General features: G+C 26.0%; 1 pseudogene; it reads left to right on the top strand.

Moving 5' to 3' along the window:
* The first annotated feature begins 308 nt into the window (after window positions 1-308).
* Window positions 309-16,517, top strand: LOC126549987 (uncharacterized; annotated as a pseudogene).
* Window positions 16,518-17,454: the final 937 nt, after the last annotated feature.

Raw genomic sequence — 17,454 nt, 5'->3', positions numbered from 1 at the left:
AAGCGGCGGAAAACGCCGTGTATAGTCTCAGTCTAATGGGTTTTACGTGCCAACGGACGACGCGGGCCGGCGCCATTGGACGCCGCCGCGCCGCGAACTACGGGCGGGCATGGGGCGCGGGTCGCCGGTTTACGGTCGCGGACTCGTATCTCGCTCAGAGGCTTCGGCAGCCGCGAACTGGTTTTCGTCCTCGGTCGTTTCATTTCGCTCACGCACGCGCAAAACGTACGGCAAACACCGGCGCACAAGGGACCGTTGTGTAGGTTCGCCGCCTACGCCGCCGCACCGCTTGGCCGACAAGGACGTCGCTATCCCCTCCACGGCTCGGGTGCCGGTCGGAGTGTCAGACAACGTTCGAGACTCGAGTATATTCGCCATTTGTCCGCCCACCCTGCTTGTCGTAGCTCGTCCAACGACACGCATTCTCAAAACAAACCACCACGAGGTTTCCGTGTTGTTCCCGACAGCCGCTTGCGCAGCCGTTCGTTTGAACAGTAATATTTATCAACAATCCATACGTATTTATTTATATTTTAACAGTAATCGGTTTTTCTTTTGTTTTCGGCATTTTATTATATTCTTCGAATAACGTGCCCTGTCCCCGCTCTCCCTCGCGCCACCGTCCCTTCTATTCCAATTGTCAAGCAACCAGTGACGGACGATTGAAAAATGGAAGATATTAACAGCGTTCCCGCTAACGAAGGTAATGTTTAAAAACGATTTCAAACCTAACGATTAATATGTCGTGTACCTAATGTAATTTGTACATTACGAAAATTAATTATTACAAGCTATAATTGCCATTTAAATATATTATTGCATTATTATTTTATCAATGTGTGTTGGGATGTATAACAATGTTAATACTATTAGCGTTGTAATATCTTATTTATTTATTATTTTTTAGTTAGTTAAACTGAAATATGATGTGAGATTGAGTTTAATTGTTTATACATATATATATGTATATATATATTATATACATTATATACAATACATCATATTAATTATATAAATGACAAATTCATATTGGTCAAGACTTTGAGGAGGTAGTCGAGATAATGGGATTGAGACTTGTGGTAGTCGGGATAACCGAGAAAAGTACTTAATATTTTTAATACATGACTTGTTTAGTGAAAGCAACATGTAACCAAGTAGACTAATCCATTATTATTTTGAGTATCAAATTTAATCGTTTATTTTTTTAATCACGGCTTACCAATCTTGGCATATCTTATTCTTATTGTACACTCATAAAGTTATAAATCTTACGGTAAATAAGTCTACTATTTTCTTTTACTTTCTCTCCGTGTGTCCTAAATTTCAGGTAGGTAATAATGGTTGTGGTATTATATTTTATTATCGTATCTTTTGTATCTATATTATAAATGATCGGTGTTTTATGTAGATTTTATATTAAAATTATTAGTACCTAGTATGTTACCAACAAATTTTTACTACTATTGTTATCAACACATATAGACTATACTCACACAACAAATATATATTAAATAAACTTTTATTTAACATTTGATATTAAACATTTTATATTTAATCAACATTAATTTTTCATTCATAAATATCTTTATAATAAATATTGAAAATTGATTTTTTGGACCCATTTCTAATGTTTATCCAATATTGACAATAAACTTTCTTTTAAATTTAAATTTCAATATTTAATAAATAAATTATAGGATTTATTAAATCACTAAATAAAATATTTGAAATGTTACCAATTTTAAAAGTAGCATAATAGGTATGTTCTATAATTATTAAAATAATATACTATATAAGTAATAAAAACAAAAAATAATAATGTTTAACTATGAATTGACAAATGTATTTATAAGAATCTAAAAAAAAAAACAATTTTTAAACATTATATTTAACAACAAGATTTTCGGGTTTTGATAAACAAAAAAAATAGGTAGTAATAATAATTTTAACAACATTTTTTTAAAATACTGCATGTTTCATTTTTGGTTAATTTTACAATTAATTTAAGAAAAATAAAAAATTATAAATGACAATAATTGATATAGTGTAGTTATTCTGCAGTTGCTGCATTTGTTCCAAGTTTTTTTATTGTTTTTTAATGTTAAATGGTGCCTGTGCTAAATGATACTTGTTCTACCTTCTAATTCATTTTGTGAAATATTCATAAATTTAGATTGACATTTTACTGCATCTGTAAAATTATAGAAAATTAAATAAACTATAATGCATTTATTTAAATGTGAAGAAATAACATTTAATTATAATAATCTCACTAAAAATAACAGGACAAATAATCAGATCGCAAAATTTCTTTTTTCTTTTTTTACCACTATATAAAAATAAGGATAGCAAATTGTCAGTAAATAATTTCATAAGTATTCTCTTCATGGTACAATTAATGTTATTGCCTCCTGAATATGATAAATATTGAATCTAAAATGAAAGGAATAAATGTTATAATACATATTAAACATACTGTACAACTACTATAATAGTATATTATTATAATGTTTAAAGTGAAAATAACTACGAAAATTTAATTGGTTACTAATGAAAATTAATAATGGTTCTTAATATTTAACCCATAATGTACCTAAAGTGGGAGGGAATTTTAATAATATAAGTTTTATATTCTAGTATAGTGTTAAACAACTTTTGTAATCTAAACGACAGTTTATGATTTTATAATATTATTTAAATTCATAATAATGGTATATTCTACCACTAAATACGAGTACATACCAAACATTTCTTAAAATTTAAACTTGTATTAATTTGGTTTTCTATAATATTTTAATTATATAAGTCATCTATTGGAAAATTGCACTTTTGTAATTCATTATTATTATTTATATCGTCATGTTTATAAATATTCCCATAATTTGATTCAATAGATTCCAATTTATTTAATACTCATATTTCATTTTGCTTTATTTCAATATGTTTTTATTTTTTTTTTATATAGATTTTAGCATCTTTTGTGAACCTATAATAACAAATTATAAGTTAGTTATTACTTATAACATGTATAGTAATATAAACCAATAAAAAAAAAAAAAATTATGACATTCGAGGATTATTATATCATTATTATAGAAACCTTTCTTACTCATAAAATATTGGTTTGCATATTACATAAAAATAAGTTGTGGACAATTTTAATAAAAAGTGAATAGAGAATAAAAACATTAATAATTAAATGTGATTAATAAATAAGGTTAACATTGTCTAAACAAAATATTTAGTTTACATAAATTTGATTTGTCCCATTTATTCAGTTTATAATAAAATATATTATAGTATGTGTATTACACATTTTAAAAAATGTATACTTTTATCTTGACTCTTATCAGAATAATTAATAATTGCTGTTTTTGATGATGAAATAGGAGTATTAGGTTTTGTCATAAAATAACCATTTGCACCATCTGGTTGAGCATGTTTTCATCATCATCATCTGATAATAATTTATTAAAAATTGTCAATTGTTTTACTGTCGAGTATAATAATTTACATTAATTATATGGGTATAATATACATGGGTTATATAATATATATTACCTGGTTTTTCAATAAATATTGGCTTAGGACTCTTATCATAATAAGACAGTTTTCTTACTACTTCTAGAAAATGAAATATGGTAATGATAATAAGTACTTATGTATGTTTAATAAAATATCACCATATATATTATAATATTAATTTTATTACAAAATTTAGTAAATATAGTATAATACATGAATTTTAAATATTATTAAAATACATAGCTAATGGGCAATGGCAATTAATTTTAAAGGAAAACATTGTTTAGAATAATAATTTTTAAGATCACAGACATATATAATTAATATTTTTAAATATATATTACATAATGTTTATTACTATTGTAATGCATATTATAATTACTTGAAGCTAATGCTTTAAGGGGAGATGGAAACCAATCATTAGGTTTGCTTTCAATTATTGTTTTGAATTTTTTGGGAGATAGTGACTGAAATTTTGTATTGTGGTTAATTATTTTAGTGTTTGGTTTGATTGATGTAGTTATTAATTGCTGCATTATTTTCAGTAACTTCAGAATCTTTAAAATGTTTAAAGATGTAGATAATATAGGTACAAAAAACACCATTGAATAAGAAGGTATAAATGAGTACATATATTACCTAAATAAATTGGACATGAGCTTTAAGATGCTGTTGAATATGAGTTTCTTATGCTTGAACTTTTGATTAACTTTATCATCATCATCATAAAAAAAACCTCATGTTTCCGTATCATTTTTTAAAGGGTTTTCATGTTATTTTCAATCGGAAAACATGAACAATTATCTAGAAGCCCATATTTGTTATAATCTTCAACAATATATAATAAACCATTATATTAAGTGACACAAATTGCCTACCATATAATTTTTCAAATTCATTAACAAAATATATAGGTAATTTTTCTACAAATTTAATAAGGTCTGGACTGCTATTTTGAGTTAAAAGAATCCAAAAACTAACATGCAAACAAACAAAATGTAAGTAACAATTATCATTAATAATATTTTTTAAAACTACTGGAACTGTATATAATAGAAACTCATGAAATTCTGTCGCCTTCCATCTAAGAAGTTCATATAAACCTCTTGGAAGTAGAGAAAAATCACTGCATATTGAATGTTTTAAAAATAACATTTGTTTATCTATAACCTTTTTACTTTGAAGTCTTACAGAAGTCTGAGCATTTTTTAAGATACCAAGCCATAGTAAAATTAATTTTTTGTTACTCCCAAATAAACAAGATGCATGTAGTCAAGGCTAAAGCTGTCAACAAGGTTAATTTTAGGTATTTCAGTAATTATGGGAATGGTATCTGTCATATGAAATTCATTATCTGTTCTGTTAATAAAATCTAAGTGAGTTCTTTTGGTAAAATCAACACCAGGAAAACAAACTATGTTCAGAATAAACACCTTCAATTGTACATCTTGTGCATGGAAAAAAACCTGTATGACCTGTGGTCTTCAGAATAAAGCTTTTAACTGGTAAATCACAACAAAAAGTATATACAACCACACGTTCGTTCGATACAATTTTTTATTTGAAAACCATTTTTGTATAAATATTTTAGTTCATTAACCAAATCTAATAAGAAATCATTGCAGTTTAGAGGTTTATCTTTGCCCCAATACAACCCAACAAGAGAAACATATGGTTTAAATCAAGGATTACGAATATATCCAAGAATTGGCCAAAAACAGCTTGAGAAACTTTTACTATAGGGAGACCATCCACCTCAATTACTATTTTAATCATCAAAAAAGTATTGACTATTAGAGTTATAAATTAAATTTACGGCATTTTAAATTTTGAAATAATGGAAAATTCCAGGTGATACAGTTTGTACCTTCAAATTATTTTTACTTGATTTATTTTTTAAAATAGTTCTAGCATTAAGAGGGAAATAACTATGACAGTTATGAGTTTTCAAAATTTTTAATAAGGCACTCAAAGAAACATTTGGTATATTAAATTATACAGCTCACTCACTTAGTTTATTTAAAATTGATGAATTACTTTAAAAAAAACTGTTTTCCTGGCTAAATGTATTATCGTATAATTTCTCAATACCAGAATCAGATGTTAAACTAAAATTATTACTTTTATCACTACATACATCATTGCTGTAATCAAAATCAAATGATAAGTTCTGGAGGAGTAATAGTGAATTCAGAGTTTAATTCAGTATAAATATAATTGTTACTACTAGTACTACTACAAGGAACATTTTGAGATGACGTAGTCGTATGAGGTTCAATTAATTGGTCTGTTTCAATATAGTCTAACATTTTTAATTCCTCTAAAAATTGTCTACGTTTAGTTGATTTACTGTTATGAAATGCTATTTTAATTACAAATTAAATGTTTATGAATTAACTATTTTAACAATACTACCTATATACCTATTATATACATATGTAAATGTAAGTATAATAATAAAGTTTAAATAAATACAATCAACAGAACAACCAACTCATATGCCCTATTTTAGACAAAAACAAAAATATGAATTAATGTACCCTTATACTAATATTAATTTTAAAATGTATATGGTCTAAAGTCTTATTATATCATATTATAATCTCATAGTTACCGATGTGGATCTAGTAAAACTAAAAAATACTTAATAACTGATCAGTCGTGGACGTGTGGTAAAAGTGAAAAGGATGGCGAGCTCACTTGTGACTCGGACAAACAGCAGCGATGTATAAAAAGCAAAAGTATTCAGCAAGGCTGGGCATTAACGAATTAAAAGTTAAAATTATGTTAAAGCGTTAAGTTAATTAACTCGTTACTTTTTTTTGAAATTAACTTTTAACTTAATAAGTTACTTTTTTTAAATTATCAACGTGTTAACTTTAAGTTAATTTTAGTCCAAATAATAATGCAAACTTTTGAATAGTATTTTTAGAAAAATAAGTTTTTTGATAGCAATCTAATACTTTGATGTATCATTTTAAATTTCCCCAGTAATTTTCTTGTGAATAAAGAAAAACTATCTATTAAACATTACTATGTTTCTGGAATTTTTTATTTTAAAATTAGAAAATTTTAATTTTAAATTATAAATTAAGTTACTTTTTTTACAAAGTTAACGAAAAAAAATATGAGTAACTTTTAACTTAGGTAACTTAACTTTATTATTTTAAAATAACTTAACTTAACGTGTTAAAAAAAAAACGTTAACTTGCCCAGCCTTGGTATTTAATACCTATACAAAACAATTTGTCACATGATGACGCGAATGGCGATGTACGCCTATAACGGCATTAATACACAACGGCGACGCATACAATTAAAGTACACCACATGCGTTCTTTGTGGGCTAAAAACGGGACATAAGACTTTTAAGTTCAATTTAAAAAATATATTTGAGTCAGTAAGGATCGCGAATAAAACTATAAAAGTATAAAATATAAATATTAAACGACAAGTTCACGATTTTCTTCGCGGAGCAAAAACGCCAAAAACGTCACACACACACACACACACACACACACACACACACACACACAAACGGTAACAACATAACGAACCAAATGAATCAATTACAATTAGTAATGGTAAATCTGAAACCATGAACTGCTTAGTCTGTAAACTCGAAAATTCTGGATTCGGTTTAATGCTTTAATACTCACTGGTTTTGTCACGTACGCACGTATAACCTTGTTATATTTTTGGATGGATTAAACTTCAGACCTTGGGTTTTTTTCATATTTCTAATAATTTTCTTATCTTATTAGTTTGATGCAGTAATATAATATGTTAGAAAATTAAACTTATTTTTTTATTTAATAATTATGATGTAAATTTTAAATAAATCTGTTGGTTTATAATACTGTAAATTCCTAATTATGAAAAAAAAATCTATCATATTTTTTTTATATATTTGAAATGAAACGTTATAAATATATTACATATTATATATATTATAAATATATGTATAGTTATCAAATCCAGCAAATGTTGACAATGCATTTTAAGTTTCAAATAAAATTTATTAAATATTCTCCAAATTAAAAATAATAGTAAACTAATAAATAACTTTATAACAGCTCGTAATAATAAGTATATAGATAATTAATATTTAATGAACAAAACTAGACAAAATGTAAAAATGAACAAAAAAATTTAAAACAAATTCAAATTACTATTTAAAAATATAATAAAATCTAAATTTTTTGATGATAGCCGATTTCTACGATTATTGGTGATCAGTTCTGTTTTTGAAAATACACGTTCAGACGGAATAGATGTTGCTGGAATACACAAATACTTCAGCTGCATATTATACAAATCCGGAAATGTGTTTTTATACTGTTTCCAAAATTCCAATGGGTGTTTTACGGTCTAAAAGTGTCATTTCTAAATATTGACGTATTATCAAAGTAGAAGTTATATTTGGACTTGATGTAGTTTTGACTTGAGCGACTTTTTTATCAAAATGCTCCCACAGTGATTCAGTTGTATTATTAGTATTATTTAACGTGAGTGCTGTGGTAGATTCAGTTGTATTAATTTCGTTTTCCATTTCAGTATTTGTGTTGATCATCATTGTCAATTCTTCGCTTACCCATTTTTGCGCATTACTAGCATTTTCAAGTAAACCAAACGCAATTTTTTTGAACCGTGGGTCTAAGAATGTTGCTTTTGCAACAATTTTATTCTTTTCTAAAATGCCTAGTCGTCTACTGACTATATCCATCAACATATTTCTAAATACATCCTCAATATATCAGTTTCTGTTTTCAAGTTTCTTAAAATATGTTGAAGATCTCTATTAAGTGGTATAACTACACTTAATGTTGGGCACTTTTTACCTTATAATTTCGCTGCCTTATTTGAAATGGCTTTAAAATATGAGTACCTACAATCTAATATTATTTCCCACTCGGACGCATTTAAATAATTTGGTGCTCGAGGTTGAGTTGACATAGTAGCATATAAAGGGGCTTTAATGTTTACAAGTCTTTCCATCATTATAAAATTAGAATTCTACCTTGTAGTCACATCTTGCTTAACTTTTAATGGAGGTAAGTTCATTTGCAATTATTGAAAATCTTTGAGTTTTTCAGTAGCGTTACTGCTGTGCTTGAAATGCCCTACTATCGTTCTACATTTTTTTTTAAAATTTGAATTATATCAGAATTTTCATTTATTGCCTAATTTATACTCAAGTTTAGTGTGTGTACTATACATGGGTAATGGTGTTTAAGAAGGTGTTCGTTTATTGCCTTTTTAATATTTGACCCATTGTCTGATACCACAGTTATTATTTTATTTGCTATATTCCACTCATTAAAAATATTTGTAAGTGTAGCGGCTATATTTTGACCAGTGTGTCTGTCAGAAACGTCTTTAGTTGCAATTACTAATGAATATAATTGGTCATCAAAAATAAAATGGCACATCACTGTTATATATAACTTATTGGAATCGGATGTCCACATATCTGTCGTTATTGATAAATCATTTACATTTAGAAGAATAGATTTTATTTTAAGAATTATAACATTATATTCTTGTGGTAACAATTTCGAAGTTAATACTTTTCTACTAGGGATCGAATAAAGTGGTTGCAATATTTTAGTATACTCAATAAATCCAACGTTTTCTACTAACGAGAGTGGTTGATAATCAGCGACAATCATTTTAATTAAAGATTTATTAATAGCCTTAATTTCAGAATAACTCAGTTCATTTATTTTTGTTGAATCAAAAAGTTATAGTTGACTAGGCCGTTTTGATGGTGGCTCAGAAAATTGAGACGAAATTTAATATTCAGATGATAAATTAGAAGAAATTACTGAAGTAGAGTGACTAAATGTATTTTCGGTAATCTGTATTAATTGGTTATCTGGATCATCTTCATTATGAGTGTTCGGATTGAGTTTGGTTGGGTGTATTCGTTTTTAATGTTATATTGTAAATTTAAAAAGATACAAAAATTGTGAAATTAGTATTTATTATAGCTTAATATTATAAAATAGGTACATATAATAAATAATAGCTTTATTTTCAAAAAAACCCACGGGACGTGGAAAGGCATTTTCTATAAAATATGTGAAATGCGGTTATTTAAAATTTAAATTAATAAACTAAGCTGTTTCAAATAAATCCAAAGAAAAGGGTAAACAGATACATAATTCTGTGTACCTAATTTAAAAGTTCTGGAAACCCTTATTAAAAGATTATAATTTTTAAGTACCTACCTTTTAAGTTTGTCGTGTTTCCATTATATTTATAATCCTTTTTACATTTTTGACACGTAACAGTTTAATTATTAGTATGTTTTTTTAAAATGATCCCAAAACGTTGTTTACAGCCCGGTCTCATATTTAAATAAATTAAGAAAATACTTCTGAAATTTAATACAGTTAAAACTGTCGAAAAATATACGATTGTCAACTGTTAAGGTTAACTGCTAAAGTGCTAACTGTTTATGGCTTTGGCTTGCAAGATTGTTAAACAATTATATTTGGAAAAAAACAATCAAAAAATCGTCAACATGCCCCTCCTATAATTAAACAGTAAAATGGTGATTTGCGATAGCAGAGTTTATTTATAATGCGCCTATGAATAAAATTATTTTTGATAAAAATAATAAATGTGTATATTGTTTCATTTATAAACATACATCGCATTTTTTGTATTTATTTATACAACTGAGTTAGAAATTTAGAATGTAGAAATGACTAAAAACATAACTATAATAAATTAAAAAATAAAAAACATCAGATAAGGTAGCGATAGTCGGCTTGACCATCAAATTAAAATTTCACACCTTATTGATGTTTTATAAGTTCACAACCAGCAAGAGAATCAAAACTCAGTAGTTTAACCTGTTCAGGATTAAAGTACATATCTAGGTAATAAATACATATAATCGTAAATATTAAATATGTACAACATTGAAAATTGCTATGTCATATGTAAACCATTTTTCAGATTTAAAATTTACCTACTAAATAATCAATTACTAAATAATAATTCAAAACATTTCAAAATTCCATCACGTTAATCATATCAGAACTTACTCGATTATTTTACTCATAATCGAAATATCTTGATTATGCCCATCACTAGTCTGGGCCAATTTTTAGGCTGTAGTACAATCAATGATAATGCCTTTTGTAGAATAATATAGGTAATATAATACCATGATAGTACATATTATGATATTATTTTCTATTTAATTTCTATTTATTATTGACTCGTTAGTCGTTATACTTTATAGTCGTTGAAGACGGTTTATGTGTATAAAATGGAGAATAATGAAATTGTTAATTATTGTCAAATTATACAAGTATGTTACTGCAGAACAAGGATACTGCTATTATATTATTTATTAAAAAAATGTAATTAAATTATTATTTATTTAGGTTTAAGTTATATTTAAAAATATTGAATCTTATAAATTTAATAAATATTTATACATTCTTAAAAATATATATGAAATGTTATACATTTATTAAATATTTATAAACTCTTAAATGTATTAAAAATATTTTAATTTGAATGTTAAACAAAAAACAAATATTTATTTAAGTTACATTGAAAAATGTTGTGTGGGTAGTTAATGATGTTAACGAATTTTAATATAATTTATGTAAATTAACTTAGATTCATATTTTTTCCAAGCAAAAGTATTTAAAAACAAATGCAAGAAAAATATCTTTTTTAATTTTTTTATATATATATACTATCTTTGTTTAATTAATAAATTAATAAATAAATTATATAATATATAAATATATATTATAATAAATAAATTATTATAATAAACATACATTATAATAATTATATAAATGACAAATTAATATTGGTTAAGACTTTGAGTGGTAGTCGAGATAATGGGATTGAGACCTGTGGTAATCGGGATAACCGAAAAAAATACTTAATATTTTGAATACATGACTTGTTAAGTGAAAGCAACATGTAACCAAGTAGACTAATCCATTATTATTTTGATTATCAAATTTAATTGTTTATTTTTTTAATCACGGCTTACCAATCTTGGCATATCTTATTCTTATTGTACACTCATAAAGTTATAAATCTTACAGTAATTAAGTCTACTATTTTCTTTTACTTTCTCTCCGAGTGTCCTAAATTTCAGGTAGATAATAATGGTTGTAGTATTATATTTTATTATCGTATCTTTTGTATCTATATTATAAATGATTGGTGTTTTATGTAGATTTTGTATTAACATTATTAGTATTATTAGTAAATGTTACCAACAAGTTTTTACTACCTACTATTGTTATCAACATCTATATAGACTATAGTTAATCATGTTAACGAATTTTAATATAATTTATGTAAATTTACTTAGATTACTATTTTTTCCCAGCAAAATTATTTAAAAACAAATGCAAGAAAAATATCTCTTTTAATTTTTTTAAATAATTCCACATATTTATAACTTTTTTTATAAAGCCATATTCTAGGTTTATTATTTTTTTTTTAAATTCATTTTATTATCAATATTATATTTTTATCTATAATTTAATTGTATTTAAATAATTACTAATAATTGCTAATTACTTCTTTAGCCGATGTTTATAATATAAACAGAGTTAGTGGAGCAGTTACTCCGACTATTGCACCGGGTTTACAAAAGAACAAGCAAGAAAATTTACCTAAAGATTGTGAAGATATAAAACGTATTAACAGTAAGTAAATAGGAAACACATGTTTTGTAATTTCTTATGAGGATACTTTAAAATGAATGTTATTTTGTGCAATATAGGTATATTTTCCTGGAAATCTATTGCAAGATACCATGTACCATGTATTACTCGTGTAATTAATGGTGAAGAATTGAAGTTTGTATCTGTACGGATGACTGAAACTCAGCTGCTCAGCAATTACATACCCTATTTGCATGCAGATATTTTTATATGTGCATCAGTGAGAAGTCACTTTATCACTGATTGGGAAGCACAGATATTAAATGAGATTAACATAAGACATTGTGACGGTTTATATGGAAAAGATAAATTCTATGCGGGCAAAGATTATATTGTCCGTTTAGAAGATGTCCACGAGTTGTACACATTTATAGAAATATGTGTCAAAAAACTACAGTGCAATAATACTCCTAGTCTCAGCGAAAAATGTGGTTTTATTTCTATCAACTCCGAATCTGTTGTGCCATACAGCCTTAAAGATGGCCATATATATGTTCCACTTTTTTATTTTGAGGGTGAAACGGAAAACCTAGGTCACAGTGCTGTAAAACTTGAAAATTGGGACTTGGCCTATCTCAAGTTCTGTTGTAGAGTTCAGGGTGTCAGAAATGAGCTGTATACTAGTGATTCGTGCGCAGTGACTAGTCTTGATGATATCAAGAATTATTTTCCACCAGACACACAATTTCGGCCCTATTGGCCTGCTAACTTGATTGATGCACAGCTCCTGATAAATCGAAAATCTACCCATGTTAATCCATCAGGTGTCTGGATCAGAGCCCCCCTTGAAGTGCCTGCCCCTGAAAGTACTATTCCACACTCATTGACAGCTTCAGCACCAGTGATGCCATAAAGTATGCCAAAGGTAATGAACAGCTTTCAAAATAAATGGCTAGCAAATCAAATGTATTATGTACTCAGTTTATTAAATTTATTAAATTGATTTTGTATTTAAGAATAAGAAAAAAAACTGTTGCTTTTGTTTTTCATAATTTATTCAAATGGACCAATGCTAAATTTTTTTTCAGTATTACCTAACTGTTAATAAACAATGGGTCTATAAATAAATAGGTATATTAACTATACATTTTGTATCTAACAAAGTAATACTATAATATGATATATAAATAGGAAAAACGATTTAAATGCTTTAATTTTTACTCGCAGTTATGTTTTTATTTGTTTATTTTAATATACTTTTCTTACACTATTAATAGTGGTGGTGTCGAGCATGTTTTTCCATATAAATCAATTTTTTTCTATAATATCATGTCATCCTAAATTCTCAATGTATAAATAATGTCATTGCAGGTTTAAAGCTCACACTGAAAATTTAATATTTTGATTTAATACAAACACAAATTTTTACAATTAAATTATCATTCATCAGTTGGTAATTTGAATAATTCATCACTGCTTTTAATTATATTAAAAAATTTAGTCACGTGTTCTTGTAGACTTAGAGTAATATACTAATATAATAATAAATAATAATTCTACATTTAAAGTGTATATAGCTTTTGTTTGTGTTGAAATTATTTATAAATAACTTTAGACCAACTGTGTTAATTTTTTGAGTTATTGTATAATTTAATATTATTTGATACTTTATTACAGTTAATTTCAAATTAAAAAAATGTATATTAACTAAAAGTTATGCTTTTGTGTATGATAATTATTTATAAAGCTTGTATTTAATAGATGGTTATATTTTTAAAAATAATAATATTTTTATGTTAAGGGCTACATATGTGTATTTTTATTAGTAAATCGACAGTTTTTCATGTTGTGTTTTCATTCGACTTTTAGAGAACACCGATGTCTCAAGGCAATAGTTTAATGATGTCATGGAGTCATGTTATACCACCATCGCCTCTTGTCAGTGTAAACAATACAGCACCAGTAATTGCGTAAGTTTTATCAAAATAATCAAATTTGTAAATATCTTAAATCAAAAATATTATTTATTTATATATATACGTGTGTATAATATGTATATATTTTAGTAATACTGTGTCATATTCCAACGCTGTGCCTATTAGCCAATGTATGACAACCATGTACAATCCAGTGCCCAGTAGCAGTGTGATGTCACACTCAAATCAAATGCAACAATTCTATAATCAATGTCCTAGTTACATTAGTCAAGCCCAACAACAGCAGGTACAACAGCATCAACAGCAGAAGCAACAACAACAACAACCTCAACCACAACAACAGCAACAAATCATTACTACTCCTCAAGTTCAGCCATATAGTGGTTCAACATCTGTGCAATGCCGTTTAACTAACACTCAACAGCGCAACACTTTAAGGAATGGATTCAAATTAAAAAAAATACCTGAACGGACGGTGACACAAGACCCAGACTCATCAAATAATCCAGCATACAAGGTTCATAATCCTTCATATTATCTTTTAATATTGTTAGATTGACAGAAGTTGTGGGTCCTAGAATAAAATAATATTTTTCAAACGTTTATAAAATACAAATTCATAATTCATGATTTTTTTTTTTTTTTACATAAGATTATTTTACTACAGCTGTTTTTATATTTAAAAAAATACAGGCAAGTGTAGGTACCACTGCTGTACATCTGATTTCGATTGGGACACTATTATAGGTGTGTTAAATTTGAGTTCAATGATATATCATTACTTCATTGTATATACGGAAAATGACTCTTATCAGATACTAATTACCTACATACAACAAATATCTTGAATATCTATAAGAACATTTTCATTTGAATATTATATTAAATTTTTACGCGTTTTGTCCAAACAAAAATTTTTTATCTGCGTTTTTAGAAATAAGAAATCTTGAAAATGTCTATAAACAGCTTAGACAAATTAGTCAAAATAAATTATAAATATAATAATATTATAAACGTTTTATTAAAATTTAAAGTATCTCCAGTCATTTGTTATTAAGTTACACAAGGTTAAAAGGTTTAAGGCATTAAAAAAAATGCAATTTTGTCGAAAACTGGATTCACGTAAAAATCTCGTTTTTGCTTAGTTATATTTTCTTATACACGGTGATTTTAATAAGTACTGGGAATTTCACATCTTTAATGTACAAACTAGATTTAATTTGATGTCCGAAACTATCGTAAAAGTTTAAAATCGAAGCATTTTTCAACTACTTATCCTGTACAGCGTGTGTACACAAACACAAAAAATAAAAATAAAAAAAGTAAATTTTTATCTACAAAATAAGCATATGTATCGATTTCAGCTAATAGCTGTGTACCTATAGTATAGATAATTTTGATAAAATAATCATAAGATAGGCTTGAACTTGAAATTAATATTTTAACTTTATTATTACGTTTTACATAAATTAAACATTAACAAAATAACATGAACATAATTAAACCTTGTGTGTATATTATTTTTGTGTATATTTAGTATTTAGTGATTTCTTTAACTCAATATTTGTGGAATATTTTTAAAATTCATACAACTGTTTCAATAGTTGTTAATTGATCGATTTAATAAAACAAAATAGGTTTAATATTGCAGGCTTGTTAGTTTTTAAATTATAGAGAGTGATACTAACATTAACAAAACAAAAAACTACTATTTAGGCTTATTGATTGTATAGAATACAAAACGTTTATATTATTTTTTAATTATATCAATGTGTATAATTTATATTTTTTAACACAGATCCAAAAGGCAATAATCAACGGAAAAGTGATTCGCTGCATAAACGCCAATCCTTACATATATTCAGATTTGATGGTGGCATTAGATGACTTCCTCAAAATGATGTTGCCTTCGTGCACTGTCGAGAGATGCACTCAATTCTTGTATAAATACTTTGACATAAATTTATTGTATGGAAATTCGTAAGTATCACATACGGAATATTTTCCTTTAAATTATTCTCTTATTGTTTATTTGTGTTTTAGTGAACAGGTGAGCATGTTGTTGGACAACGGACGTCCCAAGTCGAAATACGATTCTTCGAAGATACCAATGGTCATGCTTCAAGATATTACGCACGTATTTTCTCAACTAAAAGATTGGTTGTCCATCCAAGACCAATTTGAGGCTGGACCGTCCAAAAGACATCGCCCCAGTTAGGAAGATTTAATAATTAAAAGTATAATAAAATCAATGCATTATATAAATAAAATATTTTTTCAAACAAATATATTTTGTAATTAAGCGAATTTAATGTTATATTAAGGCGAAAAACTTGAATTTTTAAAATTAAATCATTTTTTATTTTTAGTCTAATTATAAGTTAATTAACACAATACACAAAAACATCATGCATAAAAATAGTACAAAATTTAATTTATCCAAATTATATTATATTTTAGAACTAGTGTTTGAATGTCTCTCGATAATAAAAACGTAAATTATTGAATTTTAATTATAACAAAAAGAACATTTATTTAAATAATAAATATAATTCAGTAAAGTTAATTAATAAATACATAGGGTTGGATATAAATTGATATAATATTTTTAATCTGTTAATACTATATATACTGTATATTAACATAGATATTAAAAATAAGATTTTAGTATTTTTTTGAATAATATCATAATTTTATTTTATAAATTATATTAAAATTATACTACATTTAATAATTATTCTATTCGTTATAGTTTAATATTTTTTAATTGAAAACTTATATAAATATTAGCAAAATCAATATTGAACCGGGTTTATAAACATAGATATTCAAAATAATATTTTCTTTTTTTTGAATAATGTTATATTATCATTTTAGAAATTATATTAATATTATACTACATTTAATAATGATTCTAAATGTAATAGTTTAATTTTAATTATTTGAAATCCTATATAAATATTAGCAAAATTAAAATAAACTAGGTACATTAACATAGATATTAAAAATAATATTTTACTTTTCTTTTGAATAATATTATTATTTTGTATATAACCTATATTATAATTATACTTCATTTATTAATGATTCTAATGATTATAGTTTAATTTTAATTAATTGAAATCATATATAAATATTAGCAAAATTAAAATTTAACTAAGTTTATAAACATAGATATTCAAAATAATATTTTAGTTTTTTTTGAATAATGTTATAATATCATTTTAGAAATTATATTAAAATTGTACTACATTTAATAATGATTCTAATGATTATAGTTTAATTTTTATTAATTGAATTCTTTTATAAATATAAGCAAAATTAAAATGAACTAG

This window comes from Aphis gossypii, chromosome 2, assembly GCF_020184175.1.
Source record: "Aphis gossypii isolate Hap1 chromosome 2, ASM2018417v2, whole genome shotgun sequence".
Classification (NCBI taxonomy): Eukaryota; Metazoa; Arthropoda; class Insecta; order Hemiptera; family Aphididae; genus Aphis; species Aphis gossypii.
The sequence above is the reverse complement of the archived record's forward strand: the minus strand, read 5'-3'. Positions and strand labels throughout refer to the sequence as shown.